Source organism: Lissotriton helveticus, chromosome 2_1 (assembly GCF_964261635.1).
Source record: "Lissotriton helveticus chromosome 2_1, aLisHel1.1, whole genome shotgun sequence".
Lineage (NCBI taxonomy): Eukaryota > Metazoa > Chordata > Amphibia > Caudata > Salamandridae > Lissotriton > Lissotriton helveticus.
Window position 1 is genome coordinate 734,226,784 of NC_136059.1, and position 25,201 is coordinate 734,251,984.

Consider the following 25,201-nt stretch of genomic DNA (forward strand, 5'->3'; position numbering starts at 1 on the left):
GTCTGTACTCCCCTGCTGATTGCCCCAGCTCCATTCCCAGCTCACAGTGGAGTGATCAGATAGGAAGCGTCCAATGTGTTAATGTTAATGTTAACTGGTATTTATATAGCACCTAATCACAGGCAGGTCTCTTAGCGCTTATGGGAGAGTGGACCGAAACTTGTTGAAAGGTGACATGAACAGTGCATGTGTGTCACCTCTAAACTTTCCAGCATTCTGTGGCCAGAGCTTAATATTCTATCTAGCCAACTAAAGGTGTAACGTGTTGTGGAGTGACATGTGCACACTCTTTGTGTTGGGTGTCACTGCCTCCATATATTTTTAAGTCCCACCTTATGCATAACCTGCTGTAATGCGGCTGTCATAAGTGGCTTGGCTTTTGCCCTGCTGGTGACCTGTCTAAATCGCCATCCAGGCAGGGGTGGCCCGTGCAGGTAAGCGCGGTGCGGCGGGGGTGGTGCAGGGGGATGTGAGTGACAAACAACAGAATAGGGAAAATAACCCAGCTCCCCCAATTAACAAGGTTATAACCCTCTGTAGTCTTACGATTCTACAATTGGTGGAGTCGTTTCTGCACAAGTATCAGGTCAAAGTATGACTGCGTATCCACCATTCCATCCCCTGAGGCCAAATCCATCAAGCGAGTGTCTGCTGCAGCCCCCAGCACAGTTTCTGCAGAGTTCTGTATGTGCATGATGTCATCATCACTGATTGTGACCCTCTGCGGGTCGAAGGGCTCGGTGTTGGGGTTTCTGAATGACGTGCTGCCACCGCCCCCCAACCCCTATCCGATGTGAGGACCCCTAGATCCTTTGTGGCTAGCACCGGGCCGAGGCACGGCCACCACGTCTCTCATCATTTCCAAACAGTCCCAGACCTCCTCCGGATGATCAAAGAAATTAGACTTCCCCTGGAAAACTTACTTCATATAGTTAAGAGGAAGGACTCTTGTTTGGTGGTGATTTATCTCTTTGTAGATTCCTTGCTTTCCCCTAAGGAAGATTCATGTTCTTGTAGAATTCTGGATAAAGGCACACGAGGAACAATCACATTGCCCCATTGCACACAAGGTAACTGGAAACATTTCCTTGTGGTTCATTATGGAGCTGTAGTGTAGAATACAGACTTGACATTTACCCAACAACATCGAGCACTTACTAATTAAGAAAGTACTGCAGTTGGATAGACATTTTGTGAAGTTCCTTTCTGGCTCTGATGCTCATTTCACAGAAATTAAACCTCAACGGGAAGCAATTACAGATATAAACATAGGAGATGCACCAGTTGAAGCTCCCCTTCTCTAAAGGACAAATGATCCTAACTTCCTGGGCTTGGTAAAAGCAAGTGTATTTTCTTGGCAATTCCACATTGAAAAATTAACTGAAATCCTTGGTGAAGTTGGATGTATAGTTCATATATTGGAGTGCAATCTGTAGTGACTGTGAAAATGGTGTTGTTTCTTGGCCTCTCCTGGTGAGAGTTGAGTCCATGGTTCTCCCTTTAAATGACTATGAGTATGCAAAAGTGTAAAATCACCTGAAGGCATCACCCGTTTAGCCCTGTGACCTTAGTATGATGCAACTCACATACACATACAGCCACCCACAAAGCCACTCACACACCCACAAAACTACTCATATACCCATACAGCCACTCATACATCCACATACAGATCACTACAGCCACTCACACGCCCACTCACAGACCCATACAACTACTCACACACCCACTCCCAGACCCATACCTCACAAAGGTTACAGGTAATAGGAAATAAATGTTTGAAAAACTTTCGAGATTCCCTAAAAAACAAAGGTCACAGGACCTTTATAGTCAAGAAATAGCATTAAGGGGGGGCGTGGCTAGCAGCCGATCATGGCGGCAGCGTTAAAGAGAGGCTCCGGGAGTGAGGCGGCTTCCCCCTGAAATCCGTTTAGAAATCCGACATACTACAACCTCTGAAGGGGCGAACCAGGGTCGAGGACCGAGTGGCGGCCAGCGGAGGAAGTTTGAACACTGCAGCACATCGGGAAACGCCCGGACGGAATTCTGATCGGCGAGGCCTGGAGGCGGCAACTAACAGCGGGCTGAAGTGTATTCGGAGGCCGAGCGGAAGTGGTGGTTTGGCGGGGCTTGGACGTCGGAAGCCAGCGCAGGCGGAGACTACGGGAGCAGGGCCAGCGGAAAACTCGGGAGACATCATCCGACCCAAACGGACACCAGCAGGGGCCTGTCGGGAGGAGCAGAGAGTGGTGAGACGGCCAGGGGGACGCCCGTAATGGCGGCATAGCGTGGCCCTGCTTGAACCAGGCACGGAAGGAGACCCAGAGGGCGGTCAATAATCAGCAGGGAGGATAAACGCTCCCTCACTCTCCCGCAAGGTGCACAAGGCTGGCTTTGGTGTTGGGGAGTGCGAGTTGGCCCATCACCGCAGGTACGCGGTGCGAAGGGCTGCCAGCCATATCTAGACTCTGCTGAAACCACGCAGTACGGTGTAAGAACGGACTACAGGCAACAAAGGGCTCCCTTCCCTGCCTAGGTCTGCTGGGGTGATCCCCGTGAGCGCGGGGCTGCTGTGGAGGATCGAGTGGGCCACTGGCAAAGACAGGCAACGCCATCCGACCCTGGCCGGCAGCCTGGGGACAAGAGCGGACATTACCGGGAGCCGTAGTGAGTAGAAAAGAGCGGTGAGACGGCCCGGGGGACTCCGGTATTGGCGGAAGTGTATTGCACAATTAAAGCAGGCACGGGAAGAGATCCAGCGGGCGATCAACGCCTGACAGAAAGGGGAATAACCCACTTTCGCTCTTCAGTACGATGGCACGCGACAGGTTTTGGCGTTGGGGAGCGCAACCTGGCCCGTTAACGCAGGAACACAGCGCAAAGGTCTACAGTTGGCTCCATAACCCTGCTGATAACATACAGAGAGGAGCGCCAACGGGTTCTTGGCAATAAGAGGCCCCCTCTCCCGCCTAGGACGGCTCGGGAGTTCCAGGGCGCACAGCACCACTGCGGAGGCACAACACACGGTGGGGCACGTAATCTGGCAACCCTGCCACAACATCATAGGGCTTATACGCCATAAACCCGGCATTCAACGCGCACGGACATTGGAAGACTCCGGGGCTGTAATCGGGGCTCAGGGACCGGTGGTGTGCGGGAGGATCCTCGGGGCACAGCAAACGCCCAGCAAAGGAGCGTGACTAATTCAGGGGGGACCATGGCGGGCAGAGGCCTCAAACATAACTCAACACAATCCAAGCTCGACAAATTTGCATATGATAAACATAATCCCCCCCCCAGGCGGAGTCCCGAACATCCACGGGGAAGACATTGGAAGGTGAGGGGGCAAGAAGGCAACACTTGAAGATGTAATGCGTGCCCTGGCGCAGGTGCAAGCCACGGTGGGGACCACTGCCACGCAGGTCACCCTAATATGCGCAGACTTTCAAAAAATGAACAAGAGAGTGAAACAGGTGGAGGTGGTGACGAAATCCTTGGTGGAGGACGTGTCGGAACTGCAAGTGGCAATGGAGAGAGTGGAGGCCGAAAATAGGTCCCTCAGGGAGAAACTGGACGATCAGGAAGGGCGCTCGAGGAGAAACAACGTCCAAATACTGGGGGTTCCGGAATCAGAAGGTAAAGGCGCGATGGACCTCTATGTGGAGGAGCTGATTAAGACGCAACTGAACCCCAAAGTCTCGCACTTTTTCTTGGTGGAGAGGGCACACAGAGTACCCCGTGGGAAAGCAAAGCCGGGGGGCCCCCCGAGACCAATCCTGGCGCGACTCTTCAATTTTCGCGACCGAGATGCCATTTTGCAGGCAGCGAAGGTGTCACCGGCCATCCAGATCCAAAATTCCACGGTGGCCTTTTTCCCGGACTACACATCAGAGGTCTCGCACCGGAGGAGAACTTTCCTGGAGGTGAAGAAGGCGCTGAGGGCGAAGGAATTGTCTTACTCAATGCTATTTCCGGCCCGACTTAGAGTGATTGGGGACGATAAGGTCTGGTTCTTTGATACGCCGGATGCGGCCCAAGACTGGCTGGAGGGTTGGAGAACTGCTGGGCAACCCTGCCGCTCACACAGGACTAACCGGAACCACCCCAAAAATAGCCAAGCGGGATCACAGACGTCGGGCGGAGGAGGTGCGGCCAGGTCACCAACACAAGACCACCATGGAGCGGAGGGAGGAGTGGAGCACTGAGCACCCGGTGTATTCCTGAGTGATGCCTGGTACAGAAGTTTACCGTAGGGGCGTGCTTGGACACTGGCCTGGGGAACTCGGAAGGAGGCAGGGAGGCCGCCTGCCCCGGGGGACACTCTACCCCAGCACGCAAGTACACTGTTAAAGGGATGGGTAAAGCACTCTGCTAAGTTGGGGAGGCGGGCGGTTGAAGGTCCGTTAAGCAGGGAGGCAGGGAGGGAGGGGTGGGGGGGTTGTTTTGATGTTTTTGAAGTTCCACATGTAAGGATACACCACGTTACTATGCACACGCACTGCTTTGGTTTCTGGGATGCACTGCACACCCCGGTCATGAGATCCAGTTGGCATAACCTTAGGTACAGGGACGAACATGCACGACTCACAATCCCATACGCCTGAGGGTGAGACGTTGAGGTCGCGGACCGCACCTCTCCGGCTTATGACATGGAATGTGGGAGGGTTGGGAGACAAGATAAAGCGTGGGTTGGTAATGAACGCGGTGAAGAGGCAGGGACCGGCCTTGGTGCTTCTCCAGGAGACACACCTCACCGGTGGGGCGTCCAGGGCTCTTGACAGAAAGGGGTACACGATGGTGGTACATTCGGAATTTACCTCGGGCTCCAGGGGCACAGGCATTTTAGTTAAGAAATCCTCACAGTTCATAACACTGAGCACCAAGGTAGATGAACAGGGTTGTTTTGCGGCACTCCAGGGGCAGTGGGAGGGGAGACTCCTTAACGTAGTGTCGGTATACATCCCCCCGGCACTCCATTCAGTCACACTTCCAGCACTTGGCGACTCTCTCCTGACCCTTCCTGAAGGGGATATAGTACTCGGAGGAGACTTCAACGCCACGGTAGACGCCCTGGTGGACAGGTTCCCGGCGGTATTGCAGACTGGTGGTCCTTCCCGCTTCCAAAGGTTCTTGAATGCCATGGGCTTAGTAGACATATGGAGACACGCACACCCCACTGCGAGACAATACACATACCACTCCACGGTGCATAACAGTTTATCCCGGATAGACTACTTCCTGGCGCTGGGTGACGGCTTGCAACGCGTAGATAACATTGACATCCAACCTAGGGGGATATCAGATCACTCTCCGGTCACACTAATGTTGTCCACTCAGGAGAAATCGCGTAGAAGAACCTTCCCCATACACGCGTCATATCTCAAAGTCCCCAAGGTTAGAAAGGCACTCAAGACAATGACTACACATTACTTTGCTGAAAATACCGCCTCAGTACAGTCCTCCGCTATTCTGTGGGAGGCGTACAAGACGGTTCTAAGGGGACAGGCTATAACGTCAATAACAGGCTATAGGCGAGAGAAAACACTTGATTTGTCCAAGCTTGAATTAGCACTGCACGACGCAACAGTGACGCATGCGGCGGACCCTACGCCAGATGCGTCCTACGCACTACTCATGCATCAGCAGCAATACAGGGAGCACCTGCGGCATCAGACGGTTGATCAGATCGCTGCGACAACACAAAGAATCTATGACATAGGAGACAAAGCATGTAAAATGTTGGCCTGGTTAGATAAAAAAGGGGGTATCACCAGGGGTATACAGCAAGTGTGTGACAGGGAGGGGACATTACAAACTAGTCCCGAGGAGATAGTAGAGGCCCTTGCCGATTACTTCGAAGGAGTTTATACTCCGGCTAGAGTAGTGTCAGCGGACATGGCCCGAGCATCGCTAGGTCACATACCTACTCAGACACTGATGCCGGAAGCCGTCGCGGAACTGGAGGCAGACATCACGGAGGAGGAAATACAAAAGGCCATACATGCGGTAAAGTCCGGGAAGGCACCGGGACCAAACGGTATCCCGATAGAATGGTATCAGGCCGCGTCGGAGAAGCTCAGTGGACCACTGTTGGCTATGTTCACTGAAAGCTTGGCGGTGGCCGAACTACCGCTTGACCACAGGACCGCAACTATTGTTGCGATTCCCAAGCCCGGGAAGCCGCCGGAGGAGTGTACATCATACCGCCCCATATCCCTTCTTAATGCCGCGGTCAAAATTGTGGCGAAACTCCTCGCTATCCGACTGATTGCTCACCTCCCACATCTAATACACCCAGACCAGTCAGGGTTTATGCCACATAGAAATACCGCTCTTAATATACGCAGGGTGCATGGAGTGTTGGCTGGGGCACAGTCGCTCTCGGAGTCGGCGGTCATACTGGCACTGGATGCAAAAATGGACTTTGATATGGTGGAATGACAATACCTTTTCGAGGTCCTGGCACACCTGGGATTCGGTCCTAACTTCATAGCCTGGGTCCAGTTATGGTACACTAAACCGGTAGCACAGGTAGTGGCGAATGGCCACATTTCCCGTACGTTCCCTCTTGAGCGAGGTACCCGACAGGGTTGCCCCCTATCGCCGCTGCTCTTTGCGATCCCATTGGAACCGCTGGCGACTCTGATACGCACAACTCCACTGTTGAAGGGAATCACCTGGGCAGAGGGGTGGGAAGATCGCCTTTCACTATACGCGGACGACATGCTCGTGTACCTAACGGAACCGGAACGTAGCATACCGGCACTTTTGGCTCTGTGTGACGAGCAGGGGAAAGTATCAGGATACACCTTAAATTGGGCGAAGTCGGAACTGTATGTCCTGCAGGGTCCAGCCCCGACTCTTGACGTCGACTGCCCCTTAAGAACAGCAGGGTCTTCCTTCAAGTACCTGGGAATCCATGTCACCAAGGACCCAACAGAATTCGTCCGGAAAAACCTAACACCGCCGTTGGAGCGGCTGAAGCAAGATGTCAAGTTTTATGCGACATTGCCCTTGACATTGCTGGGCAAAGCGGCGCTCTATAAAATGATGTCGCTGCCGCGCTTCTTATATATCCTATAAAATACACCATACCCGTTGTTACCAGGCTACTTCAGGCAGGTGTCAGCATTGGTATCCGGTCTCATGTGGAGTAATCGCACGGCGCACATTGCTCAGGCCAAATTGCACAGAGGTTGGTACGACGGGGGGATTGCGCTGCCGAACCTGCAATTATATTACTGGGCTGCTCAATTAAAGCCCATCAATCAGTGGCTGCATGCACGCACCTCAAGACGAGCCGGCATACAAGGCCGACAGGGCACAATTGGGCACCAACTGCATACTGGCACCTCTATACGACCAACGCCTAGTGCACAAACTGGTGGGACCCACTAGACTGACCACAGCACTGTGGCACACGGCACAAGCAAAACTGGGGTGGAACGGGCAATTTACTCAGCTCACCCCATTGTGGGACACCCGGGCCCTGGGTAACCTGAGACACAGTAAGGGCTTTACACACTGGGACAATATCGGTATATCCACAGTGGGAGACCTATGGAAAAAAGGTACAGTGATCCCCACTAGGACCCACGGAATCGTTCCGGTATCTACAGATCCGGCACGCCCTGCTTACAGCCATCCCACCTGCAGCAGAGGTCCCAGAGGCATTTCACCTTGAAGATCGCCTCCTCACAGATTACATGCAAGAACGTGCTACGTCCCTCACTTACCGCAAATTGATCAACAACCTATCAGATCCTATGGTAAAACTGAAAGTCAAATGGGAGGGAGACTTAGGAGAAATGGACGATTCGGATTGGAACGAAGCACTGGCGTCGCCTAAAAAAAAAAAAAAAAAAAGAAATAGCATTAAAAACCCTTAGAAATTCACTAAAAAAATAAGGTTACAGGGACGTTATAGATAGGCTCATATTTCTATTGCACAACACCATTGAAATTCAGCAGTTATACCTACCTGAGCTAACTATAACATACAACCCCGCAATGCACTGCTTATGACCTCACATATTACATCACTCATGACATTGTCATGGACATCACTGATGACATCTTAAATGGCATCACTGATGACATCATCCACAGAACCACTCACACACCCACTCACACCCCCATGATGTCATTTGAGATGCCTAAGAAGGGCTGACAAAGCTAATCGCCAGCCCTGGCTTTCACACTCAGGGGCCTCTGGGACCGCCCACTGATGGCGTACAATATTGTCACAATTTAAACCAACCCCCGGCATGTAGGGCATCAGCCCTGTTCTTCCTGGGGCTGCTTCTCAATCATTCTGATACTGCCTAGCATCCCCACCCTTTCCCAAGTCGTCACAGGGTGGGGCAGCGTCAGCAAGTCACTGACTCCACCCCACCCTGTGATAAGTTGGGAAAGGGAGGGGCTACAGGAGGCTGCCTCTGAAGGATGGCATGTCACTCACTTGGCCTGTGACCTGACGTCACTTGTCATGGGTCGTGACTCTGTGACGTGGGGTCACATGCACGCTGTAAACAGATATACTGCACATGCTTCTGCAATAGAAGCATGTGCAGCGTATCTGTTCATAGCTTTCCCCAGTGAAGCGCTTTAATGTGTATCACCAACACAGTGATTGGAGCGTGGCCTCCTATAACCCCTTTCTACCTGCCATTACCTGGGCAAGTGAGCCTTCTTCATATCGGAAAAAGGGAATCCTTTTAGAACAGCTGACTACTTGAGCACAGGTATTTCAAGGTGCTCTCATGTGTGCTAATTAAGTCATTAGCACATAATAAGGGTGCAGGGTGTGCGCTGTAAAAAAGGAATCCTTTTTGTACACTACATACTCTGAGCTCTTTGTACAACACACACCTTGAGCTCACGTATTTCAGGGCGCTCCCATATCCACTAATCAAGTCTTTAGAAAATGTGAAAGCACCTTGAAATACAAGAGCCCATGATGTGTGCTGTACAAAAAGGTACCAGGGTGTAGGAATAGACGGGGCCGGACTGGCCGTAGTGGGCACTGGGCATTACCCAGGTGGGCAGGAAGGGTGGGGGCCGGTTTTGGACCCCTTAGGAACAGTTTTGTAACAGGTGGCTGGTTTTGCAGCAGTGCTGCAATATTAGCCCCCTGTAACAAAAGTGACAGCAGGAGTGGTGCTTCCCAGTTGACACCCCCCGCCGGTCCCTTGGGGGCCGGTCAAGCTGATTGCCAGGGATGGTTTAAACTGTCAGTCCACCCATGGAAGCAGATGAATCACTAGAGCACATCCGGTTGTCAAATACTGAGCCGCATATTTAAAGCCTGGTTCTAGCTACTGGAGTCATGTTTCCTGCTGTGTTTGGGTCCAGACTGACTAGTAGAGGCAGGTCCAGTGCTACTCATAAGTAAATAAGTAAGTAACAGACTTGTAGGGCGCAAGAATGCCGAGGCGTCTGTTGTGTGGCGTTTTAGGTTCCGATTGAATGTCCCGATTCATGTCCTTATATAGGTACAATTCACGTTGCCCTGATGTAGGCATAGAAATCAAGCCCTTATTTAGGCATAGCCCATGCAACCCAAATACAGGCATGGCTACTTCCATCCGTTCACCAAACGTCACAACGATTTCTTGAAAAACCAGCTTAAGCCATTAGGGACTTCCCCTTGCTTGAATATTAATTTCTCTAAGAACTTAGTTAGTTTTACAATGAACATCTATTCTTTTGGGGTTCATTCATGACGTTCATATGCCCAACTTAATTTTATTATTATTCAAGAGTTTTATATAGCGCTGGCTAGACCCGGAGGTATCAGAGCGCTTTACATGAGGTTCCACAAAAATTACAATTACAAGATTAATTCAGTTCCAATTTACATCAGTTGCTGGACAAACAATTGCAAGAGACATAGAAGACGAGATAATTGAAGTGTAGAGGGGAAGGGGAAGGGTAAAGGGATAGGAGGGAGATAACGCAGAGAGAGGAAAGGAAAGTCTGTCCAAAGTCTGGCTGGGTAGGTGACGGTCGAGGGGAAGTCCCAAAACCCCTCTCCTCTATAGCTATCAGGTAGCTCCACCAGGCATTGGCCAAATAGCTCAGTCTCAATGGGAAAACCAATTAAAGGAACAAGGAGGGAAAAATAAATGGAGCGTAGAGGGGAGGGGGCATGGAAGGAGAGAAAGGGGGGATAGAGGAAGAGACAACAGGGAGAGACGAAATGAGGTCTGTCTAACGGCCTACTGGGTAGGTGACGACCAAGGAGGGAGTCCACGGTCCATCTCCCCTATAGCTAAACCAGGTAGCTCCATCCAGTTTTCGACAAAATAGTTCAGTCTCAATACATTGGGAGAGGAGAGAAGAAGAGACAAAAATAGAGGGAGGATGCGGGAAGCGACGACAGGAGAGACCAAAGGAAGTTTGGCTGAAGACCGACTGGGTAGGTGACGTCCAAGGAGGGAATCCCCAACCTGTCTCCCCTATAGCTAAACCAGGTAGCTCCATCGGGCATCAGACAAAGTAGCTAGATTTCAAATGACGTGGGAAAAATTCACAGATAGACAGGGTGGGGACTGAGGGCCAGGACAGGTGAAGGCAGAATTCAGCAACAGGAAAGTGGGGAGGAGTAGAGCGAGGCGATAAACAGGGTGGGGATTAGGGCCAGGACAGATGAAGGCAGAAAAGGTGGGTCGGCAGGAAGTTCCCATTGATCTGGTGGGCTAAAGATCGCGGTCCTGGTGTTGCGTCACGAGGTCAAGGACCCTGGTGCCCACCGAATGCACATCTTGCTGCAGGGACGACACCGCTTCAACCAGGCCGAATGTAGATGATCCATTGAGGATTTGATGTCTCGACTGATGTTACTGCGTAGTTCATCTTTGTAGTCCTTGAGCATGTTCAGGCGATCCGCTTTTTGAGGGTCATTGTTGCTGCGCCTGTGTCTCATCGAAGTGTAGATCGTTTTTCAGAATTCGGTAAGAAGTCCGGGACCTTGTTTAAAGACTAGCCCGTCGCCTACTTAGGTGGCATATGGATCAGCCTCCAGAGCGTTTGGGACTGCGATGGTAGATTAGCGCTAAATTCAAGGCTGCAGACCGTCGCGGCACGTGAATATGGAAGGCCTCGCGTCCGGGATATGTTGGGTCAGACGGCTGGTGCTCGGTAGTGAACGTTCTCAACATCTGCGTACTTATTCCTGTCTACATCCGGTGTTTGGAGGTTTGGAGGTGAGCAAAACACTGAAACATCAACTGAGCAGAGCCCTGTGCAGACATGTCCAGGCTCTCTCCCCCTCCTCGGGCTGGGGGGCGGGGGGGGTGAGGGGGCAGGTCTGGGGTCTGGGGGTGGTCTGTAGATGAAGGTAACTTTAAAGACAGACAGACAGGTGGCATTTTAAGTCTGTTAATCGACTAAAGCTCTTCACACATTCACTGCACTTAAATGGTTTTTGCGCCTGTGTGTGTTCGCTGATGATTCCTTAATGTTGAGGAACTCCTAAAACTACTTCCATTTTGACTGCAATTATATGGTTTTTCCCCTGCGTGTGTTTTTTGATGCTACCTTAATCCTGAAGAAGAAATAAAACTACTTCCACATTCACTGCAAGTGTATGTTTTTTCTTTCTTGGTTAGTGTCTCTGAGTCGGGTATGTATTTTTCTACATCTCCTGACTGTGCTTTCTGAAGAGTCAACATGACCGATAAAGCACTTGTGTTATTCTCACACTCCATGTATGTATGTGGCATTTAGCACGTTTATTTTCCAAATAAACTTTAAAGTGCAAAGGTCAACAAATACTCGCCACACTCATAACATAACATGGCATACCATGGCATTCCTAAATACCTTCAATGTATAAATATACCTTCCATTGCTAAGGCAAAGCACGGTGGTTCAGTGCAGATCGATGACCTACTTGCCCGACGCAGCTCGCTACAGCAAGTGCCGAAGGAAGTCGACTCTCCAGCTGACGCACTGATCAGGAAGCTGTCCTCCTCTGCTGAGAAATCCAGCTCCAGTGTTTCTGACTCCCCTTCCGGGGTGTTGGGAAATCGAGTCCCGAGATAGAGATACCAGACCTCCTTCATTCTAAGGTATGGAGCTAATTAGAACCTAGAGAAACCTTTGGTAGATTTTTGGCAAAAACTAAATCTATGCTAAAGACCATACTTACTTCTTCCCTTGTACTGGACCTAGGTTAGGTACACTGGGGTAGGCATATTTTAGAAGCACCCGTTGAGTATTTTATCCTGTGTTATTTATGTATGTTTTTTTATATGGCTTAGAAACGATACAATGCAATTAAAGTATTATTTCATAATACTATTCTCGCTGTACGCATTATACTTTGCATTCTGTCTAATGATTGTAGCAGTTCACCTCTCTTGCATGAGAAAGAAGACTGTTCAATAAACCTTTTATTGAAAACGCCCGTCTCACTATTTCTCTGCAACTCTGTAGAAACAAAGCATTCACGATTGACTGAGTGAAATACTTATCTATTCTTTTTACGACTCTGAAGATATTTTCTAGTCCTAGGGAAACAAACTTGTCATGTTTATGCGGTTGTCAGAAACTAATCCCATCATGTGAATTCGAGAAAGTTTCTAGTGACCTCTGAGCTAGCTGGCACTCACAATTAAGTTTAGTATATTCGATAGAGACCTACTGACCTAAGTCCTACGTCAAATGTATAGGATATATTATTCTAATGCGCAGAGCCTATTGGGAATATAGGAACCACACTACATGTCATGGCGCTAGCGTTTAAAGAGAAGTGAAAAAAAGACCAAGAGGAGTCAGATCATTCCTGTGTCGGGAATAGCCAGGTTTTGACCATTTCCCTAAACAGGAATCTGGTGGGTTGAAGCTTAATATGGGTCAGTAGCTCATTCCAAAGCTTTGAGGCTTGATATGCGAGGCATCTGCCTCCCCATCTTGCCCTATTGATTTTAAGATCTTGAACCAATGCATTATTGGCAGATCTAAGAATCAGACGGGGGAGCACCACTAAATGAGCTTCTGAAAGTCCATTGGCCCTCTACCATAGAGTGCTTTAAGCACCAGGGATAGCATCTTAAACTTGATGCGTTGCCTGACTAGAAGCCAATGAAGCTTCCTGATGCTGCTAGATACGTGGTTTTATCTGGGAATGTTGAGCAGAATTCGCACCGCAGCATTTTGTAGTGATTACAGTTTTGTTAGTTGACGTTTCTCAACGCCTAAGTAAAGTGCATTCGAGAGAGAATTAGAGTGACTACAACCCTTTTTCATAGGTCTGAAGGAATAAAAGTCAGGATTTTACGAAGAATTTTTAGTAGAAAAAAGCAAGATGATGTCACCAGGTAATCTTCCCCGAAAAGTTTAGCTGGGCATCACACAGCAATTCCAAATTCCTCACTTTAGACACTGGGTCCGGCCAAGCCACTGCAACCGCCGGCCACCAGCATTGTTTCCAAATAGCAGGTCCATTTCCAAACTCCATGACCTCCGTTTTGTCCGTGTGTAATGAGGTAACACAAGCCCCCACACTGGTTTGGAATGCCCTTCTGTTCGCTCTGCCAGCTTAAGGTTTTCATGGCTCTCGCGGTTACTGTTTTATGTATGAGGGAAGGTCCCTGGCAATCGAAAGACACGTAATGGAGACGACTATAGCGTGCCAAGTAGGAGGGAGACTTTGCCAGGGGAGCTTACTACAGAGAGAGCTAATGTCGACCTGTTACATACCTCTGTCCTCCACAGTGAGTAGCCCACGGACAGGCGGGACATAGTAAGCAGAAATCATCCAATCAAAGTTTGATGTTTTGTTTGTTTTTATTTCATTTGCTGCGTGTTCAAATTCTATTATATGCAATTAAAGCGCCAATACAATAGCACAGCGGGTTGAGTGCACACTGCAGCAAATTGTTTGTAATTGGCAGATAACGGGTGCAGGTGCTCAAGAGTTTCTCATGTCAGCCGTCAAGTTCGGTGAGTAACATGCAGATTACAAGTTTAATTCTGGAAAGATGATGCTGCCGCAGTGGGCCTACTTAGCTTTTCCTTCTCCAAATGACAATAAAGAGGTCCCATCGAGACAGGTAATATAGAGAAGCTTTTAGTAATTTTAACATAAACGGTGTCACTTAGTCCATTAAACACTTGACCAAAATCAATAATATTTACAGGGATTGGCCTCATCGCACTTCAAATGGTTGGATTTAGCAGCCCCAGGTTTGAGCAACTTCCGGTTTGCAGTTAAGCAGCTGAAATACGAGGAAGTAAAAATTGTGCCTTCTACAACAGTGAGTGTTTCTTGTGAAACTGAGAATACCTCTGCTAAGCTGTGCCCAAGTGACGCACCTCGGCCTTACGTGAGCACCTTGTTTCCAGAGCACTTGTCCTGTCAAAAAGTGAACGGCAAAAATGGCACCAAACAGGATATTGAATTACATGCTTTTAACATGCCAATTTGTTTGTACTCCAAAGTGATTGTCTTTGAAACGCCACAAACCTATGTTCACGTTGTGTATGATTAATTAATTTGTAGGTGACCCTGTTCTGATCTTACACACAGAGGCCTTATTGTGATCTTGGGTATTCATGTTCTGAAAACCATTTGGGTGCACAATAGAGGACTGTACCCCTGAACCCTGGTAAATGTGCAAAGCACACAGCGGTGAAGCTGCCTGTAGTGCGGTAATTACACCTTCCAACTTCATCTCTTTATGCTTCTAAAGTGGCAAAATGGCGACGTATTGGCACTTTTTAAATAGATACATGCTTGAGACGTATTTGTTAAAAGTGAGAGTTTTTAAAGATGAACTGAGAAATATTTCTGCCTATTTCGTGATGGCAATGCTAGTAGTGAAGTAAGAGGAAAATCAGGGGTTATATGCACTCTATAAATGGGCCATATTCTTATTATACATTGATTAAAGCTGCACTGTTAAAAAAAATTACAAATCTTCTCGGTGGTGACACCAAACCCCCTTCTCATAAACGTCCACCTCGCTCGCTCACCAAGATAGCTTAACCAGTTTACGCCTACCATTTTCAAATTCCACCAGCCACCACTGCATAAAACCATCCTTAGCTCCTTTTACCTCTACCCACCCCAAACCCTAAAATCACACTTTTTGCCAAGACTTACTTGGGAATATCGGCCATGCAAAATGCACGTCCGGAAGACCTGCCCTTCCCACACAGATCCATGCTGTCTTGTTGTCTTATGGGTTCATTCTTACACCAGGATCTGCTACTGTGAGGCGTTGTTCTAAAGTAAACTATGTTACAACAATATTTCACAAGTTAACATGAAAATTGACATTTGCTGTAGCTGGACAGACAATTAAAATAAAAGCTTAAGTACTTTAAAGTACTTTAATATTCTGTTCCATTTCAATTTCCTCAGTGGTGGCCGCAATGATTTATTCGTATAAAGCACCTTCTCGAGTCCCAGGTTTTGATAGAGACAAATTACTCGTTCAAACTGTGCGAAAAATCTTTCAGAAAACCATCATCGTTTTCATTTATGAACCAAGCCAGGTACACTATTCTCTCTTTCGCCAAAGTAATATTTCGCTCAAGTATTTTATTTATAGTGACAAAGCAATTCTCTGAATCAAATATGCCAGACAGATTATGAATTGAATCCATATTTTTTGCTAAAGTCCTTAGACATAATGTGCCTTCTTTCTACAAAGAAAAGGGTTTATGGTATCCCTGGGAAATTACAGGAGGTTTGTCATCTCTGCTATGTTAATAGAGCCTCTTCCTTTGAGGTTTGAAATGCTTTTTTCTCTGTAGACCGTCATTTGCGGTCTGTTTTTGCAATGTCCTTTTAAAAGGGACCTTATACTGTGTGTGTGCCCTATAGTTTTCATATTGTGCAAGCTATCAGAATAGACATATTTCATGGTTTATTTACGTGGTGTAATATTTGGCTTCAAAACTCTACACTACAATTTGTTTTTAGATTTTTCTTGCTTTTTGTGCCAGGCGCTGCCTCTTATACATGCTCGAATGGGCATGCATGCACTCTATGCCGTTATGCATTTCCTTGGCTGCAGTATCATTACGAATGCTGGCCTTCAAGTGTATGAGAAATAATTATATCTTTCCATAACTTTCTTTGTCAAGTGTCCTGTGAAAATGTGTTGGCTTCTAACTGGCACATGGGGTCTAATCTTGGCTTTACCACTTGCTTTAAGAGATAGTGATTCTGGGCACATCATTTAACCTCCTTATACCTGAAGTAGAAAATATATGACATGAAATGCAAAGCATTATTTTGGGAGCTTTGTAATGGTGCTGTGATTAATTATATTTTTGTGCCCCTCAGTTTACTGTCTTTGTTAGCCATTCGATTATTTTATGTGCTTATTTGTACTTGTAGCCACTGTGAATGTGTGTTCTTTTAGCTTGCTTTTACGTTATATTAAGTTGTACTATGTACCTTCGTTAACGCTGCAGTCATGAAATACTTTATATCGCGCACCTGATCATGGAAAGCCAGGAAAGCTGGGGTAGCCACTGCAGGCTTTAGCGATGCTGGCGTCGGGTGCGACAATCTTTTTTGGCACCCTTTGACCTCCTTCTTCACGGATTACTTCACTACCACTCTCCGCCAGTGGCCCTTATCTCTCCATAGCCTCCGTTTCGCATGCATTTTAAAGGTTTTATAGTGATACTAATAAAAGAGTAGGGTGCCAGAGCACTTTACATTACACATATATTATACAGATACAATGAATCAGACCTTTGTAAATCAGTCTAGGAAAAGTTACATAAAGCCATGAGGTTTATAATAACATTACGTTCTAACCTATACCACGCACGTTGCATGCAGCTCTTTGACCTCAGTGGGCATTGTACACGTTCTTTGCAGCAGGCATGTTAACCCTCTGCACTACTTTATGATGAGTCAAAACTGCCATTAGACACAACTATGATCGCTCTCCATCAGGAACATTAATCGCCAGAGTTATCTTGACATTTTTATTGTTGCCTGAAAACTGCTGGACACACAAGGAACTCTGGAGCAGGCGCTTTTAAATAGAGAAGTTATTCCAAAATTCAACACCCCCTGAGGTCAGCGCCATATATGCATTCACTAGTCGCACAGCCCTAAAGCTGGTCCTGGTGTTAGCTATTGGATACACTAGTTATTTCTTTACTCTAGGCATTTGTTTTAGTGGTTAAGGTATGGTCTCACAACATGCCCACCTGGTTTCTGAATCTAGCTTTGACATTCAGTGCCCAAACTGAAGAATCTTCCGATGCCTGAAATTGAAAAAAATACAAAATATTTTACATTTCCTTCTGCCACATGCACAATGGACAAATAACCGTATCATAAGCATGAAAGCATAAGTTCATTATTGGTAGCATGCACACATAATTATTGTTAAATCTTGATATGTTCTTTTTATAGCTTGACCTCAGGGTCTGTGGTAGGTGGTGTTATCTGCCCTTGTTGTCATGGGCTAATATGCACTCCATGCATTTAATTCCATTTTGAAGTCTGCTTCTTTTCTTTGGTATGATTAGCAATTTCCCCTGGTAGACAGGTTTTTTCAGCACAATTAAGTATTTCCTATTGTAAGAAATTGGGTTACTGGTTGAGAGGGGTGGAAGCCCAACTCAAATAATAAACACAATGAACTACAAAAGTCACTAGATTAACCTTAACACACCTACTGTTACAGTGTACGTGGACCAGGCCAAGCCTTCAAAGGAGGCATTTCTCTGACTGGCAGGATAAGGAAGCAGACGGCACATGGCATGGCACAACACACTGGAGCATGAGAAAGGAGCCATCACAGAACAGCTAGAGCAGCCTGCTATTTGCCGCTCTCCTGCAGCATTCCATTTCTCACCTTCTGGGGCAGCTCGAGCATCTCCGAAGGGCCGAAGGGTGCTTATGAAGGCCGGCCAGGGCAGGCTTTATCACTGGTGGCGTCCTGTATTTTTTGGTGCCCCCCACACCTCCCCTCCCCCCCCCCCAATGAGCACCTCCACAATGGATTCCCGCACTACCACCTTTTAGCAGTCTCCATAACCACTCTCTCTCAGATGCATTTAATTCGTTTTATACTGTCACTCATAAAAGTGAAGGATGTCAGAGCACTTTACATTGCACACGCATTACAGAGACAATCATGTATGTGTAAATCAATGTATAGAAAACATTACACAGGACAGGGGACTACAAGGGGTAGGATTTATATATCATCCATACTGGTAGGCAGTATAGTTTAGGGGGACTTTGTCTGGAGAAGCACAAACTCAGAATTTTAAACATAACACCATGGTTGGGGTTTTTCTTTAATAATCAGAAATGATTTCTATCCAAATGAACCCTTTGTGAAACATTAGTGTAATGAAATTCTGGGGAAAATATCAATACCTCTAGGCTTTACATGAAGTCTGCATTTCAGTTCTTTGATGACTGTTAATAGCTCACAGTTTTACATTAGGGGTTTAACTTATAAACTGCAAGTTACAAAAGAAAGTCTGACAAAAGCAGTAACCCACTGACCTATTTATGTTACATTCACTTTGTGATTTGCATGGTACACATTCTTTGCAGCAGGCCTATTAACCCTCTGCACTACCTTATGAGGAATCAAAACTTCCACCAGTCAAAACTTCCACTAGACAAAACTACCGTCTCTCACCAGGAAGAACATTAACCACCAGAGTTAACTGGACACTTTTTATTACTGGATGGAAAATGCTGGAGGCCAGGAACGCGGCACCGGATGCTTTAAAAGACAATATAAAGTAGCAAACAGGCGCCCTCACACAAAGTCTGCACCCAGTGCGGTGGCACCGGTCGCACCGCCCTAGAGCCGGCCCTGAGGACGGCCCTCATAGCCGAAGTTGACAGAAGGCAGCTCTGCAAAGGGGACCACAATGGTCAAAAAGCCATCAAAGAGCAACCGTGGTACGGCACGTACAGCGAAGCAACCTGGTAGAGGCAGCACATGCAGGCGGGAGGAGTGGAAAGGAGTAGAATAGTGAGTGCACTAGGCAGGTGCAAATTGTGCTTGCATGAGGAGCCTGCCCAGAGACCATAAAATGTGCCATAGCCACCGCATTTTCACCTCATCTTCTACCTTGCAGCCCCACGTAGTCTTGCAGCCCCTGCCCTGTGGGGCACTGGTTAGCGCCTGCCATCATATGCCACCAGCCTCTGTGATGGGACAGCACCCAGGGTACCTGCTTTCTTGAACCTGGAGACGTTTCTAGCTATCTGCTGTGTGCCTCTTCTCGCGGTGATCATCGACCGGTTCACTTGGATGACCTCCCGCAGTTCTCTCTCATACGGTGTCCGAAATTTGGATCCTGGGTGTCTAAGCCTTGACCACCACATAGTCTCCCGTGATGATCCCCATTGGCTTGGCCCTCCTGTGTTTATTGGTCTTGTCGTAGTTACTGCCTCTTGGCCTGGGCACTCACCTGGTCCAACACTGCCGGCAGCCATCTTTCACTCGTGGGGATCACATCTCTCACCGCCCGCTCCATGAGTAGGTCACTAGGTGCACATCGAGTGGTGAAATGCGGGGTCTGGCGATAAGCCCTTAAGAACCGATGTAAGCACCCTTCCAACTCCTCGTCCTGGTCCACTCCAATGCTTAGAGCTTTGTTCATGTTCCTCATGGACCTTTCTACATCCCCTTTGGCTTGAGGCCATTGGGGAGTCACCCTATGGTGTCGGATGTTATGCAGGCTCAGGTATTCTTGGAACGCTTGTCCATGGAAGGGCAGTCCATTGTCGGTGCGTATCTCCTCTGGCATTCCTAATAGTGTGAATGTTATCTCAAACACAGGTTTAATGCCTTCAAACGCTGTTGAGGTCACCAGATCCACTACCGGGAACTTGGAGTCACTGTTGAGCATCACCACGGTGTGCCTTCCCTCCGGGAAGCTTCCAAAATCCAGGCTTATCTTGGTCCAAGGTGTGGCGCTAGGGGCTTCAGCGATGACAGGGATCGGGGTGTTTCCACTTCCGTTATCAAACACGCATGGCAGCCTCTGACCTTTTCTTCCAAGAGCAAAAAAGACAGCAGCAAGGGGCAATTAAAAGCCGCACCACCTAGCTATACACAAGTCACAAATATACTCTAAGTCAAAGTTTCCCACATCCCTGGTCCACTGCCAATAGACCACACAACTACAGTACATTAAAAAAAGCACAGAGAGGCAACATAAACATTTTAGAATGCACAAATGCACAGCAGATGAATTAATCCAGAAAATTTGATGGTATTGACTATGATCCTTTAATGAGTTCTTGGACCACGTATGGCGTAAGATGATGGAATAATACAGCCAACGTGTTTCGCCCTAAATAGGGCTTCCTCAGGGCAGTAAATACGCTGCAATCTTTTGATGGTTACTGAAGTTCCTGGATCTTTTTGTCAATTACTTCTAGCTGGTACATAATTATTCCATGATTGCAGTTATCCTCATAGAAAAACCTTCAATGTGTCTTCCACACTCCTCAAAAGTCCAAAGTTACTCTAAAATGACGTATTAGGTCTCCCAAATGTGTAGTGCAACCCAAGTTCTGATTTCTTGTGTTCACTATGATAGGTGACACTCCTAATGTGCAAAACAGTGCGCGGTCAGCACTTCATTTCCAACATCCGACCACTGGACCCTTGAAGGAACAGCTTCCACTGGTGATTGTGCAGCACTGCCTGACAGCTTGCCGGCACACATCGGCTTTTGTCGCTTCTTGAATTTCTTCCACCGATAGTGCTCTCGGGCAGGCTTCCTCCACAATTTGCCTCACAAATGACTCCGTGCCTTTGTCAACCTCTCCTCATGTCCCGGGACCAATGACCAGGCGATGCCTTGACAAGTAGTCTGCAGGGTTGTTAGCCCCCGGCCAATACACAACTTTGAACTTGTAGTGTTGGATTTGTACTGCCCAACGCTCTATCCTGGGGGGGTCCATTTCAGGCGGTGCTCGCGAACAAAGGTACCAACGGCTTGTGATCCGTGACCACGATGAAGTGGTGGCCACATAGATAAATGTCAAAATGTTGGCATGCCCAGGGATTCGCCAATGCTTCTCGCTCGATCTGAGCGTACCTGGTCTCCACCGCAGTCACGGTGATGGATTAAACCCAGATCTTTTGACTGGGTGTGAGTGTTTGATTGGTTCGGATGCTCCGTCCATCACCACCCCCTTTTGTACCGCTTTTGGCCGCCATAAGTGTGGCAGGGTATGCTCAGACGTGAGTCTCTTGCTCACTTTGCCACTGGATTCAAGCAAGCCGGGCTGAAGACGGCTGTAATGCCAGAAACCGGTCCTCGGAAGCTTGTTCCCGGTCCAGGGAAGGCATGGCTTGGCAGTTCGGGCTGGACTGTTCCCATGAGGCACAGGGTCAGACTGATTTGCATATAGCCATGTCTGAACTGGGGTGGCAGAGTGGGCTAAAGAACGGTGATGGATTAAACCCAGATCTTTTGACTGGGTGTGAGTGTTTGATTGGTTCGGATGCTCCGTCCATCACCACCCCCTTTTGTACCGCTTTTGGCCGCCATAAGTGTGGCAGGGTATGCTCAGACTTTAGTTGCTTGCTCACTTTGCCACTGGATTCAAGCAAGCCGGGCTGAAGACGGCTGTAATGCCAGAAACCGGTCCTCGGAAGCTTGTTCCCGGTCCAGGGAAGGCATGGCTTGGCAGTTCAGGCTGGACTGTTCCCATGAGGCACAGGGTCAGACTGATTTGCATATAGTCATGCCTGAACTGGGGTGGCAGAGTGGGCTAAAGAACGGTGATGGATTCAACCCAGATCTTTTGACTGGGTGTGAGTGTTTGATTGGTTCGGATGATCCGTCCATCACCACCCCCTTTTGTACCGCTTTTGGCCGCCATAAGTGTGGCAGGGTATGCTCAGACGTGAGTCACTTGCTCAATTTGCCACTGGATTCAAGCAAGCCGGGTTGAAGACGGCTGTAATGCCAGAAACCGGTCCTCAGAAGCTTGTTCCCGGTCCAGGGAAGGCATGGCTTGGCAGTTCGGGCTGGACTGTTCCCATGAGGCACAGGGTCAGACTGATTTGCATATAGCCATGTCTGAACTGGGGTGGCAGAGTGGGCTAAAGAACGGTGATGGATTAAACCCAGATCTTTTGACTGGGTGTGAGTGTTTGATTGGTTCGGATGCTCCGTCCATCACCACCCCCTTTTGTACCGCTTTTGGCCACCATAAGTGTGGCAGGGTATGCTCAGACGTGAGTCCCTTGCTCACTTTGCCACTGGATTCAAGCAAGCCGGGCTGAAGACGGCGGTAATGCCAGAAACCGGTCCTCGGAAGCTTGTTCCCGGTCCAGGGAAGGCATGGCTTGGCAGTTCGGGTTGGACTGTTCCCATGAGGCACTGGGTCAGACTGATTTGCATATAGCCATGTCTGAACTGGGGTGGCAGAGTGGGCTAAAGAACGGTGATGGATTAAACCCAGATCTTTTGACTGGGTGTGAGTGTTTAATTGGTTCGGATGCTCCGTTCATCACCACCCCCTTTTGTTCCACCGCAGTCAGTGCCTGACTGGCATAAGCAATTGGCACCCACTTTTCTCGTAGGTCCCTCTGAAGCAGTACCGTGTCTAACTCCACAGGGCTGGTGTCCACCACAAGTTCTGTGGCCTGACCTGGATTGAAATACACCACTGTAGCTCCCTGGAGAAGCGCTCTCTTGATCTCGTTGAATGCCCGGGCCTCTTCGCCAGACCATTGCCACGAACGTCTTTCTTGGACAGATTCCTGAGGGGCTCCGACAATGTTGCGAGGTGTGGTATGAACCGTCCACAGTAGTTCGCCATCCCCAGGAAACTCTGGACTTCAGAATGTGACTAGGGAACTGCGGCCGCTCGAATGGCTTCCACTTTGGCAGGGTCCACCTACAAACCCTTCGCAGAAAATTTATAGCCGAAGAACTCCACTTCGCTGGCATAGAATTCACACTTGGCTCTATGTAATGTCAACCCCTGCTCCTCCAACCTCTGCAATGCCGCCCTCAGCCGAACATGGTGAGCTTCTAAGGAACTGGAAAAATGAGAATGTCATCACTAACATTGAGGACACCTACCAGTCCTGACAGAGCTTCCCTCTCAGCATCCTGAAACACCTCCACTGCTGAGGAAACCCCAAAGCTGAGGAGCTTAAACTGGCGGAGTCCAACATGTGTCGAGAATGTGGTTATGTATCGACTTTTCTCCGCCAGCACCAGCTGATGGGAGCCGAAATTCAGGTCTACCTTCGAGAACCACAGAGCCCCTTGGATGTCAGCCACGATCTCATCAATAGTGGGCATGATGTGCCGCTCCTGCTGAATTGCCTTGTTAGGCAGCCGCATGTCGACGCAGTGGCGGATCGCCCCTGGTTGTTTGGGCTTAGGTGTGATACCAGTGGTGACACCCATGGGGTGGACCCTGACACATTCTAAATTACTCCATCATTTTCCAACTGCTCCAGCTCTGCTTCCACCAGTGGACGTAGATGAAAAGGCACTTTGCGATGTCGTAGGGCAACTGGCTTGACGGTGTTGTCGATGTGGAGCGGCACCTCTAGTCCTTTCATGCAGCCAAGGCCCCTAAACAGCTCGGGGAACTCCACCAGAACCCCCTCCGCCTGTGACTGATGGATGTGCCTCGCAAACATCACGAGGCCCAGATCTTCCACCGAGTGACAGCCCATGATCGACCCTGCCCGGTCGCAGGTCACATGAAAGCATGTGCATATGGTTCTGTGACCATGTTTGACATCCACCTCTATCACCCCCTGGAGCGGGAGTGGCACGTCGCCACCATAGGTCGGTAGGAGCAAAGGCCAGGGTACGAACTTCTCATACTGTGCACCATCTATGAGGTTCACCGATGCACCTGTGTCAATGAGTGCTTTGACATAGTTGTCCCCGATTCATATCTGACATAATCGTGGCGGTCTTCTGTTGGTGTTAACGCCTCGAATGTTCAACACCACGAACACATCACCTCTGTGATGTTCATCATCTGGCACCTACTATCCATGTCCTCAACGTCCTGCACTGCTTTCACACTCTGCTGTTGTCTCGGCCCTCTGTTTCGGCCCGCCCCTGACCGGGCTGTACTCATGCACATTTTCGCAAAATGCCTAAATTTATTAGATCGCAGACACTACTTTCCTTGAGCTGGACACACGCTTTGCAAATGGTTTACCAAACCACAGTTCCGGCACCCTTGTTTTCCTTGACCGTCGCTGGCGCCACCTGCATTGTCACCTTCGCGGCTCATAGACTTCCTGATTGCCTCTACCCGTTCTTCCTTGATGGGGGTTGGGTATAGGGGTTGTGGGTTGGCAGGCCGTCTTGCTAGCGCCGTTTCCATCTTGCCCGCCCTCACATCAGCCAGCTCGTGAGATCTCCCCAAGATCAGGATGTCATCCAATGATATTCCTGATTGTCGCCATATCAACTTGTGCAGCTCCAATGACTTGCACCCCGCAATGAGCTGCGCCCGAGACTTGAACGTCCGGTCAATACCCACACAGGAGCTCTCCAACTTCCTCAAACACGCGAAAAACATATCAATGGATTCCTCCTCCCTCTGTTTTGCCTGGCATAGTTTGAAATGTTCAAAATCCGGATTGACCTGAGGGCCAAAATGGCTATTGAGGGCCCTCACCGCTTTCTCATAGTCGTTGCCGTCTCCTGTGTCTGGAAGATCCTGGAATAGGTCATATAGCTCATCACTGCTCATGAGCAACAACGTGGAGCGCTTCACAGCATTGTCCATTTCTCTCACCGCAATACAGTAATTCTCCAGCTGTCCAACCCACTTTCTTCACCATTGTGCCGCCGAGGCCGGATCCGCCAACTGGATTAGCGGGGGAAGTGCCTTTACCGCCATCCTTGACCTGGCCATGCCCCCTGCTGTAACCTGCTCCTGCGCATCCGTCTTTGCTGGTGGGTTGCTCATCATAGACACCTACTGCTTCTCCTGCCTTCCCACTGACTGGGGAACTGCCTGTGCTCTCTTCTCCCCACTCTCGATCCCCTTAGACACACCAGCTGCCGCCCCTCCCAGAGATCTGCATCGCCGGTTGCCTCAGTCTGCCAAAGGAGCTGGATTCAGATGTCTCCATGCACTGCTCGGATCCGCTGCACTTGCAGGGTCTCGGGTAGTCAGGGCGTCGCCGCCCTCGGCTGCAGCTCCACATGGCCCACTCTGTTGGCACACACGAGG